The sequence below is a fragment of the Carya illinoinensis genome, chromosome 1, assembly GCF_018687715.1.
Source record: "Carya illinoinensis cultivar Pawnee chromosome 1, C.illinoinensisPawnee_v1, whole genome shotgun sequence".
Lineage (NCBI taxonomy): Eukaryota > Viridiplantae > Streptophyta > Magnoliopsida > Fagales > Juglandaceae > Carya > Carya illinoinensis.
The window spans coordinates 19,539,183-19,551,526 of NC_056752.1; the positions used below are offsets into that span (position 1 = coordinate 19,539,183).

The following is a 12,344-nucleotide window of genomic DNA, read 5'->3' on the forward strand; positions in this document are numbered from 1 at the left end:
GTAGCATGCACATCCACCCATAACTGCATCAATTCCATACATTTCTATTGTCATTCTTAAAATTTAATAATTTTTATTCTTGTCATATCTTATACTTACTAGAAGAGAACTTTCTTGATGCGAAACTTAGCATATCAGATGCATGATTCACATAAATAACATGGGTAACATAAATTCATAATTGGCATGAAAACATAATACGACAACATGCCATAACTAATAGCATGTGATAGGTAATTAACTAATAGTTATGTATTTATCATAGAAAAAGGTAAAATTGTTTTATAAGTAATTTACAACTCTACAACAAATGGAATCATCATCGTAGCTTTTTTTTTTTTTTTGAGAAAAGGGTTGCATTTGTATTAATAAATCATCCAAGAAGGTTGTGAATATAGTGAGGGTAATCCTTTACATGAATAGACTCCTTTGGGAGGTCTAGTGAGCTCTTAGCTAAACAATGGGCCACTACAATGAGTTATATTGGTACATGATTTACTTGCCAATCACCTAAATGTATCAGCAACTGCTTGATATCTAAGATGAGAAGATCAACTGAACTCCAACCATGGTGGTGGATTTGGGGTTGTTCAGGCTTTGTAGGGGGCTAGCCCTGAGCCAGGATCCATATTGAAGGAGATGCCCCTCATGAGTTCTACCATCTGAGGTGTTACCTGAGCAACTTGAGATAGTCGAGGGGGAATGTAGCATGACTCCACAGTGGAAGCAAAATGTTGGCAGACGCTCATATTTGAATGGGATCCAGAGGTGTGAGCCTCCCATGTTGACGACTCTCCCCCTTGCCAAAGGCTTAGTGATGTCTATGAGCACCTTGACACGTAAAAAACTTCCCCAAGCCCTACCTTTGTCGTCCACATCCACAAGCAAGACATTATCTCCACTCTCCCCTAGCTTTTCTCCCATTTTTTTAATTCATGCCAACGAAAGGGAGGTCATGTAGGGAGGTCATGTAGCTGAATCCAGAAGGGTACTGGAGAATAATCTATATCCTTCAGAGCAACCCCACCTTTACACTCTTGCAAGCTAACCAAATACCTATCAAAGGACCACAGGAGTCCCAACAACACCCTGTTTTTAATAGCCATGTTGTTAAACTCAATAATAAATTTGTTTATGCTAATGTCCTTGAATGACACACTGCCATCGATTTTCCAAACCTTAGCCATTGTTGCTTTGAATGCTCCTTTGTTCACCTTTTTGTCTGCTACAACTAGAGCAACAAGGCAATTTTTGCTTATGTTCTATGATAAGTGGATATCCTCTTCAGGGGTATTGCTCTCCTGCTATTAATCCTCAATGAGTTTGAGGCCCTCACAAAGATTAGCAAGTTCCTTCTCTATTGCTGGCCTAGAGCTATGGATACAATCCTCTTTAGATCAAAGACCAAAGAGACCAAACTCTATGTTCCAAGAGAGCATAGAGAGAAAACCCCACCTTTCTTAGAGAGAGAGAGGGGACCGACCATCAATTTAGTCACCTAATCTTGGATCATCATATAACTTGGTACTTAAAAAGAATCTTTCAAGTAAGGCACTGTACATACTACTATAATTTAAAAATTTTCATTTTTTGTATATGGGGAGCGTATGGCCATGTTACTTATCTCATAATGACGACCAATAATTTTAGTGCATAATTGGCTACCTATAAATCACTTAATTTATAGTAAGGCGCATTGGATGATGCTAGAGGGACCAATGTCCCTATCGATAATCCAATTGATTAGTGCATTTCAATATTTGTTTTTTGCTTTTCTTTTATTCATTTTTTAAAGTATTTAAATATATATATTTTTTAACAAAAAATACATAAACTCAATAATATTCACTTACTTAATCACTAAGAAAAAATTAAAATAAAAAAATCGGTAAACCACTGGTTCAAACAACATCATGGAAAATCTAGCTTGTCTTGTTGAGGGTAAGGGCTGAGGGGGATTTTGATGATGGCGGCAGCTTCCTCTTGATTAAAGATGGAGTTAAATAGTGGTTGGTTCCATTGGTTTGTCTATATGTTGATGTGCATTGCCACATTTGTATCTGCAGGCAGAAACTTGATTGAGCTTTGGGGCATGAAAGTGGATTTTTGTGGTAACCACTTGTCCAACCATATCCTTGTTGATTCACCATTACCAATACGCCATATTCATCCCCTATCTAGCAAGGGAATGGCAGAGATAAAGCTTTGCCAGAGGTATGAAGAGTTTGTGCCAGATCTTGCTGAAAAGAGGTTGGTTTTTCTGAAGTACTTTTCTTTCAATACTCTAGCAGCAAGGGAGGTTGGGGATGAGATAAGTCTCCAGCATTGTTTTGCCAAGAGGGCACTATTGAATGTCTCGAAGTCCCTCAGTCCTAAGCCTCCTAATTTCTTGGATTGACTTTTTTTTTTTCATGCATATTTTGTGTTGTTGAGCCTGTTGTCCCCACCTAAAAGATATAACCTGTTTACTAAGGTCTTGTAGGAGCTTTTTAGGTAGCTTAAAAATGCTCATACTATATGTTGGAATTGATTGAATCACTACTTTAATCAAAGTATCTATTCCTGCTTGTGACAGGAATTTTGTCTTCCAACTATTGTTGAGTTTGAACTGGACCCTGTCCAAGATTCCTTTCAATGCCTAGCCTCTTGATCTTCCTATTAGAGTTGGGAGCCCGAAGTATTTCTCGTATGAGTTTGTCCTTTGATCCATGCTATGCTTGTAATAATGTCTCTTGCCTCTGGTCTGGTATTACTACTGAAAAAGATAGATGTCTTATCTTTGTTTTGGTCTTTGCCCTGATGCCTGCTCATAGGATTCCAGTAGATAGTAAATGTGGCTCCACTCAATTGAATTGGCCTTGCAAAATAAGAGAGTCATTTACAAAAAAGAGATGGTTAATGTGCAGGTGATTCCTCTTGATAGGGAGGCTCGTAATGAAGCCCATGTGTTCTACATTGTTAAGGAGATAGCTCAAAACTTCTGTGCATATAATGAAAAGGTAAGGGGAGATGGGATCCCCTTGCCTAATACCTCAAGTGGGTTTGAAAGATGGCTATGAAACCCCATTTGTAATCAAGGAGTATGGTATAGTAGTGACACACTTCATTACTAGAGTGATCCAAGATATTGGGAAACCCATGGTCTTCAAAACAGACTCCATAAATTGCCACTTTATTCAATCATAGGCTTTACTCATATCGAGCTTTAAAGCCATGTAACCCTCCCTTCCTTTAAGTATATCTTTCATTGTATGTAGGGATTCGAATGCTGCTATCAGATTGCATGTGATTAGTCTGCCTGTAACAAAGGCTGTCTGAGTTGGTGAGATGATCTCGAGTAGTATTTTCTTGAGCCTGTTAGCCAAAGCTTTTGCAATAGTTTTGTAAAAAACATTGCAGAGGCTTATTGGTCTAAAATCAGAGACCTGAGAGGGGTTATGCTTCTTAGGGATGAGGGCTATGAGGGTCTCATTAAGTTGGTTATCCCAATGCTCCCCATTCAAGACTGCTAGAGCAGCTTCACAAACTGTTTGGCCAACTGAGCTCCAGTGCTTCTGAAAAAACAGTGCAGGAAAACCATCAGGTCCAGGTGATCCAATAGGGTTCATACTTAGAATAGCTTCCTTTACCTCCTCAATAGTGAAGGCTCGGGATAGGTGGCCATTCATCTCATCTGTTACCACTTTGTTCATTAGGACCAGACACTCTTCAATTCTAGTTGGACAAGATGTGGTTAACAGATCCTTGAAAAGGACCTAGAAAACCTGACTAATTGTTCAAGGTTCCTTTGTCTCTTGGCCAAAGCTAGATAGAATCCTTGTTATGGTATGGGTCTTCCTTCTATGATTTGCACACTGGTGAAAAAGGGTTGTGTTTCTGTTCCCATCCCTTAACTAGGCCTGTTTAGCCCTCTGTTGCTATTTTAAATTCTGATCATTCATCATAGAGTTGATCTCTTGTTGCACCCCTCTAATCTCCTCAGTTAGTGTGCCATCATTCTATTCTTGTAGATGCTTGTGAAATTCAGTTTTTTCCTTTAGAGTCTGGTTTTGGTTTTTGTACTTGGAGCTACTCTAGGATTTCAACTCTTTTTGATAGATTTTGAGGCCTTGTAAAGTTCTGTTTAAAGGGCCAAGTTTTGATGTTGGGGAGTGCCAGACCTTGTAAATGTGATTTGAACATTCCTCTTGATTGGTCCAAGCAGATTCGAATCTAAAGAGCCTCTTCTTGATATGGGTTGGGGGCAGGTGTTTGGTTTGGGGTTTGTGGTCAGATTGTATGCTAGATAGGTGGGTTACAGCATAGCTTTCAAAATGGTTAATCCATGAGGAGTTGCCATAGGCCCTATCTAACCTTTCTTTGGTAAATTGGCTGCCTTCTTAGTTATTAGACCAAGTGAAGTTATCACCTATCTAGCCTAAGTCAAATAGGCCACATTCATTTAGTGCCTTTCTGAAGTTTACTAGTTGTCTGTATGGTTTAAAGGATGCCTGCCCAAACTTCTCCCTTTGATGAGTGATCACATTGAAATCTCCAAGACAGAGCCAAGGAATGTTGGACTTAGGTGTTAAAAATTTGCGCAGATTCCAGCTTTCATGCCTTTTTGATGTCATGGGATGGCTATAAAAACCAGTCACCTGCCATGTTAGGTTCTCACTAGGAATTTTAACAAGAACTAAGATATGCCAATTCTTGTAGGTCAGAATGTCTACTTCAGTGTTTGAGTTCTATAACAAAGCCAACCCCCCACTCCTCCCTTTGCCAGCTACACAATAGTTGTCAAACCCCAATTTTATTTTGGTATTTGAGATTTTGTCACAGTTGCACTTAGTTTCAATGAGGAAAACTACGTCGGGATGCTTTGATCTCACCAGTTGGTGAAGCTCCTGAACTATTTGAGGGTTCCTGAGCCCTTGACAGTTCCAGTTCAAGCATATCATTGAGGTGGGTGGGCTACAAGGCAGTCTCCACCAAAAGTTTATGTTTATTGTTCAGGACAGGTATGAATTTATGCGTGGGTTTTTTGTTGGTGCTACTGGATCGAGTGGTCATCATATTTGTACTTGTTCTTTTGGCAGAGGCTCCTACAGGAGAGGATAGGGTGTAGTTAGAGATATCAAAGAGGACAGAGGCATGTCCTTTGGCTTTCCTTTTCCAATGGCCCTTTTGTCTAGTGTTGGCATGGTTGGGGGTGGTGTTCTCAAGTTCTACGACACTAGGGCCAGAGGGATGGCCAAGACTATTTAATTTAGGGGGATTCTAGTTTGGTGAAAGGTCAGATAGCAGCATATCCTCTGTGACAGAGTCAAGGGCAGAAGGGGGAAGGGGACTTACCAGATTTGTCATGCTCACAGTAGACTCCTTGGAAAAGTTGTTCTGTGTCTTACTATGATAACTAGCTGGGTGGCGTGTCATGGGTTCCTTGGCAACAAAAGGACTATGTTCAGCTAGTTGTACCTGACCTTCTTTGAGGACTCCACCTTTTCCACTGAGTGAGGTGACATCCTGATGTTCCGCTACTTTGCTTAAGACATGAGCCTATGTAGCTGTAGGTGATGTTACGTCGCCACTTCTGGTGCTCCTGGAAGTTACTTTCTTGGAGCTTCCTCTTCATGACGGTTCATGGTGGTTGTTTTCAGTTGAGCCACCATATTTCTTGGGGGATGTACTTTTGGTTATAGATGGGAGTGCATGAAGCCACAACCTATATTGTTCCTTGGCCTGAGGGTGCTGTGTTGAAACTGAGCAAGTATCCTTCCCATGCATTAAACAGCCACACTTAACACAGATTGTGGGTAAATGCTTGTACTTAAAGTCTAACCATTATCACCGAGCACCAAGTCTGATGAAGCGTCCTCTTGGGAGAGGCTTGGGGACATTAATCTCAACCCTTGCTCGCAAGCAAATGCCCTAGCTGAAACCTTCAGTATCTACCTCAATGTCTAAGATTTTGCCCAAGCTCGACGCAATAAGATTCCCAACATCTTTGTTCATCCCTGCAAAAGGGAGGTTGTGGATTTGTATCCAGAAAGGCTCTACCTGGAACTACACCTCTAAGGGGGAGAGGGCGCCGTTGAACTCGTTGAGGCAAATAAGGTGCCGGTCAAAAGACCATGGTCTTCCTCGTACCACCTTCACTTTGTCAGAGGTTAGTTGGAACTCCATGAGGAATTTGTTCAAACCAATCTCCATGAAAGTGAGCCATCCCTCGAGGTTCCATATCTTTGCCATGGTGGATTTGAAAGCTTCTCTATTAACAGCTCTGTCATTGAAAACCATGGCCAGAAGGCAGTGTTCACCTTTAGTGCTTGCACCAAATACTATCTCTTTACTGATGGTTATCTCGTCTTGCTCAATTTCAGTGAGCTTTAGAGATTCCCACCTGCGAGATAACTCTTCAGCCATCATGTAAATGCTCTTCAACACCCACCAATAGTGAGACACCAGCTTTGTCTAGGACAAAGCAGAAAAACCTCACTGAGAGAGGAAAGAAACCTCACCCTTAAGAGAGGAGAGGACCAAAAAAAAAAAAAAAAAAAAAAGACTATATATTCGGCTCTAGATCATTTCATTATCGAAAATTATAATCCTAAACTATGGTAAACTTAATATCTTTGTAAAATGCCCTTATGTATAAAACATTAAATTTTATGTCTTTATAGAACACCATAATAAATTGTTGATGAACCATAAAGATACCATATTTTTATAAGGATATCATAGTAATATTGCCTAAATAGCGCCACATTTATGATATGATGATGATCATGTTGACTGAGATTGTTGATGCTTAACTGAAAACCTAGACTTTTACTATATTTATTGTATGATGTTGTTCTTAATGAGTATCTGACTGTTTTTATCTTTATGTGTGCCTAACCCAGATGATGATGATTATTAGCATGTTGTAGGACAGAATACGGCTCGGGGGGTGACATTGAGGTTGGGGAGTATAATATTTTAATTATTTTATTTTTTACTTCTGAGTAATCGTACCACATGACTTTTAGGTTGCGTTTGGGTAATAAGGTGATCTTAAATATTCTATGAATAGTAATGAAAAGGTAATGATAAAATATTAAATAGTAGCTAATAGTAGTAAAAAATAATGAAAAATATGTGAAAAGTAATGATAAAATAATAAACAGTCCACTACCTAAATGGAGCCTTAGACTCTTTTCAATAAATGATATTGAGAATTATTTTTGAGATGTTTTTTGTTTTAGAAAGGTGATTTAATTTTATTCCTTTTATATGGAATCTTTATATCTGGTGTGATGCAAATTGAGCTTAAGACTAGTAGTATTCATTTTATCTAACACACATCTCAGGGTGGTGACTCGATATTCTTTGGGTTACTCCCAAATCTTTTGGCATGAATTAGGACCTAGATTCAAATTCGAATATAAATTCACCTTAGACTATTATAAATAGGCCCTAACGATTCATTCAATTTCCTAGTAGGGTTGGGGTCTAAACTACAACTCAAACCCACTTGGAATCTGCTTTTACAATATTAGGATATTCAGTGGGTCAAAACTGTGACCAATCACTAGTCAAATGTAAGTAGTGCATGGTGGGAGGGACGAGCCAACGAGGAGGTGTGATGAAGCACTAAAACTGCATAATTAAGTTACTTAAGTGAATAAATTGTTTAATAAAAAATGATTTAAATACTTAATTATGCAATAGATCACAATACTTGAGTCAATTGATAAATTCTGGTATTTTTGTGCTTAAAAAGATTTATAATACAATTGTTTCACATGACAATAAATATTTCATTTTTATTCCTCTCATAACAGGGGTAGTTTGGGCAATACACAGCAAAGATATCATTCAAGTGTGAATGTACACGTGCTGACCATTGCAAGACATGCAACACACATGCAATACACGTGCAGCATGAGCTGCACATTTGCTGTGAATTGTATAATAAAATGACAGCAGACACTCGGCATGCTGGAGCATATCACGTTGAGCAGCAGAGGAACGGAGGCTACAGCAGGAGAAGAAATGGACACAGCACGTTGCAGAAAAATGCACACATGCAGACCAGCCTTCGGACAGCACCCACACCCATTCACACATGCAGTAAACATGCAGACCAGTAAACATGCAGGACAGCACATAACCTAGACGTTGCAGACATTGTACAGCAGCAAAACAAACTCACTCGGGCACCACATGGACAGCACACAGCTGGACTCACACATGCAACACACATGCAGAAAAGTGACACCAACTCACACATGCAGAACACTCACACATGCAGAAAGAAAATCATTCGGACAGCAACCACTCACACCAGCTCACACATGCAGAAAAGTGACATGGCCGAACCACAGCAGCTCACACATGCAGGACAACAGATTTGTTCTTATTTTTCGAGTAGATGAACGTGCAGCAACAAACCCACATGGATAGCACACATGCAGCATCATTCGGACCACAACAACTCACACATGCATCATCACGTTAGACACTCGGACATGCAGCAGGTCAGCAGAAGAAAAAAAGAAGCAGCTGGCCCTCAACTTTGACAGAGCTGGACTTCACTCAAAGAAACACATGCTGGAGTGCTTTTTGGTTCTACACCTGGGAAACACTTACGTGCAACAGCAGTAGGAGATCAGTATTTATTAAGCTGGCGGCAGCAATACATGGGGGCGGTTTTACTTTTTGTTTTCATTCTAGACCTTTGGAGCTGAGTAGGGAGTTCTTAGTTTTTCTTTTCTTTCGAAGAGCTTCACTTGGCTTTTCATTTTTTTAGACGCTAGCAGTAGACTGGAGTGTTGTGCTTCGTTTTATTTCTTTTTCTTTGGTTTTAGACGCTGGGCGGCCAGTTTATATTTCTTTCAGTTTCTTTTGGTTTTCGTTCGGCTACAGCTCTTTACATTCATTTTTTTTCGTTTCAGTTTTATTCCATTGGGCGGCTTGTTTATTTTTTCCTTTTCATTCTTGATTAGTATAGAGTTTAAGAGACGGCTGGAATTTATTTTTCTATCACTTTTACCTTTTCATTTACGTTGCTTATTTTTCACACCAGGTTGGCAGCTTTTAATTTTTTTTGTTGTTCTTAGTTCAGCATCTTTTTCTTTCTTGCATTTTCGGCGTCTGGAGGTGTTTATTGGAAGTTTATTTTCATTCTTTCTTGGTTAGTGCTTGGTAGAGGTGCAGACCTACGAGGGGGCTGCTTGACTTTATTTTAGTTTTTTTACTTGCTTTCACTTGGGAGTTCTTCCATAGACGCCGGGCTTCATTTATTTATTTTTTTTAGTTTCATTTCTTTGTTTGTTGAAACTTTTCTTCTCCTTTGTTATTCGGCTGGTATTTGTTTTCTTTCTTTTCTTTCATTTACCGTGCTCGTTCTTTATTTTGTACTTGTTCCTTTCTCTTTCGGCCGGACAATATTAGTTTTCATCTCATTTAAATATTCTCTCACATATTTTAATATGGCTTTGTTTAGATTAACTTTTATTGCTAGAAATATTATGTGTAGCTAATTTTTTGAAACTTGGGTTGTGGAATGAGATTTAATTTATTTTGGATTCTAGATCGATGCAATATTTTGTTGATAATTGTTGATTTCACTATGTTACTAGTCGGATTTAAATTGAAAATAGATTGCGGCTCTTGCTCTTGTTTTGTTGTTGACGTAAGGCACAACAAAAGCTTGAAAACTATCAAGGCCTCTCTCAGTTGTTTGTTAATGTGTGTTTGACTAGTAAAGTAGAGAATCCCTTAGGAAAATATTGCAAAACTTGAGCTTAACTTTATATCTTCTGATTAGCACTGCCTTGATTGGATTGTTAATCGAGAAAATTATCTAGAATCCGAAATAAAGAGAGTCTCATCCCCAACCCAAGTGTTCGTTAATTTGTTTTTTTTAGAAACTCTAATTTCAACTTCGATTATCTTTGTGCATTACATTTGAATTTTATTTTCATCTCTCATACTTGATTCATTTGTTACTCACAAATCTCTTATATGCTTTGATAACCCATTGTCCCTGTGGAATACGATTCTGGACTTATCCTTGATACAACTTGACACTTCTACACTTGGAAGCACATTCGACAGCGAGTCAAGTTTTTGGCGCTGTTGCCGAGGACAACTGGTGCTTATTAGAGCATTCCTCTACTGCTGAGAGGACGTTTGTGGAGCTGTGAATCTCTTCACAGCTTGGGTGACATGTAATTTTTTTTCCTTCTCTCTGTTTATTTTTCATGGTCTTTGATTATCTGCTCTTGTTTGTATGACTGGTTGGACTAGAGACCATACATCTCGACTGTTTAGGACAGAATCATTGACATCGTTTAGCTTTACATCATCTTCTGTTGAATCATCATCAGACACTGATAGCATCATGGCTGAAAATGAGCATCATGATAGAGAAGTGGAGAATCCAAACAGGACTCTTAGAGAATATCTTCAACCTGTTAGGACTAGCACACCTTCTTGCATCATTTTACCTATTAATGCAAATGCTTTTAATTTCAGACCCGGGATGATTCCATTTTTACCACACTTTCATGGTATGGAATCTGAAAACCCCTATTTGCATATCAAAGAGTTTGAAGAAGTGTGTTCCACATTCGTGGATAGAACATGCACTGATGAGGTCATAAGATTGAAACTGTTTCCATTTTCCTTAAAAGACAAGGCTAAGACATGGTTGAATTCCTTAAGACCAAGATCCATTGGGACTTTGCAAGAAATGCAAACTGAATTTTTAAAGAAATTTTTTCCCATGCATAGAACCAATGCCTTGAAAAGACAGATCATGAATTTTGGCCAAAAGGATGTGGAAACATTTTATCATTGTTGGGAACGATTCAAAGACCTTTTAAATGCATGTCCTCATCATGGATATGAGAATTGGAGGGTCATTAGTTTTTTTTATAAGGGGTTGCAACAAAAAATGAGACAATTTGTGGAGACCATGTGTAATGGAATGATTTTTAACAAAGAACCTGAGGAAGCTTTTGAATATTTTGATTATCTAGCTGAAAATGCACAATCATGGGATATATCTGATATTCATGATAGGTCGGAAAGTTCAAGGACAATTTCAGGGGGTGGGAAATATAATCTGAGAGAAGTAGATGATTTGAATGCTAGGTTGGCTATGATTTCTAAGATATTAGAAACCATAGAACTGAAGAAAGTGAATGAAGTACAAGCTGTACCTCAGATTACCTTGAGCTGTAATATTTGTGAAGGCCAAGGGCATTCAACTAATGATTGCCCAACCATTCCAGCTTTTAAAGAAGTTCTTTTGGATCAATCTAATGCTGTTAATATGGTTGCTAAATCTTTTTCAGGTCCTTATTCCGACACCTACAACTAGGGATGGAGAAATCACCCTAATTTCAGTTGGAGAGGTGATCAAGCTGCTTTACCTGCACCCAACATAGCTGGTCCTTCACAAATTGTACCCTACACTACTCCAAGAGGTCCAGGACCATCTCAATATGCCAACCACATGGTCCCAGCTCAAAAAAAGAACCTTAAAGACAATTTCCAGCAATTATCCACCAACTTCCAGCAGCTGTCCACCAATTTTCAGCAATTCATGCAAAGCCAAGCTGCTATCAACAGTCAAAATTCACAAGCCATTGCTGAGATTCGTGGGTCAGTCACAAGGTTGACTACAACCATGAGTGCTCAAGAGAAAGCGAAGTTCCCTGCACAATCTTAGCCTAATCCCCAAGGTCAAAACCACCAATTTCAAAGTATGGCAGGAGATTCAAATGTCAAGTAAGTCAAGGCTATTACAACCTTAAGAAGTGGTAAGGTGATTGGCATTCCAGCTCAAGAGGTAGAAAAGAATGGTAACACTTTTAAACCTCTTTCTGAAAATGAGGAACATGATCCTTTGAAATCTGAAAGTGTCCCAAGCACTACACTTGCACCTTCTCCTCAAAGGTTAGCCCCTTTGCACAAAGATAAGCATCACGCTGAAATTCTTGAAATTTTTAAGCAAGTTAGGATTAATATACCATTGTTAGATGCTATTCAACAGATTCCTACCTATGCTAAATTTTTAAAGGATTTATGCACCGTGAAAAGAAAATTGAATGTGCAAAAGAAAGCTTTTCTTACTGAGTAGGTTAGTGCTATTATCTAAACCAACACTCCTCCCAAATACAAGGACCCAGGATCCCCTACCATAGCTTGCATGATAGGGAGCTCAAAAATAGGCCAAGCATTATTAGACCTAGGTTCAAGTGTGAACTTATTGCCTTATAATGTTTATGTTCAGCTTGGATTGGGTGAGTTGAAATCTACTTCTATCACATTGCAGTTGGCTGATAGGTCTATTAAGATTCCTAGGGGTG

The 12,344-nt window shown here is 38.9% G+C and overlaps 1 non-coding gene across 1 annotated transcript; it reads right to left on the minus strand.

Moving 5' to 3' along the window:
- Nucleotides 1–10,767: 10,767 nt before the first annotated feature.
- On the minus strand, nucleotides 10,768–10,875 carry LOC122293748. The gene has a single exon (XR_006237353.1). It is a non-coding gene; the product is annotated as a small nucleolar RNA R71 (small nucleolar RNA).
- Between the last annotated feature and the right edge of the window lie 1,469 nt (nucleotides 10,876–12,344).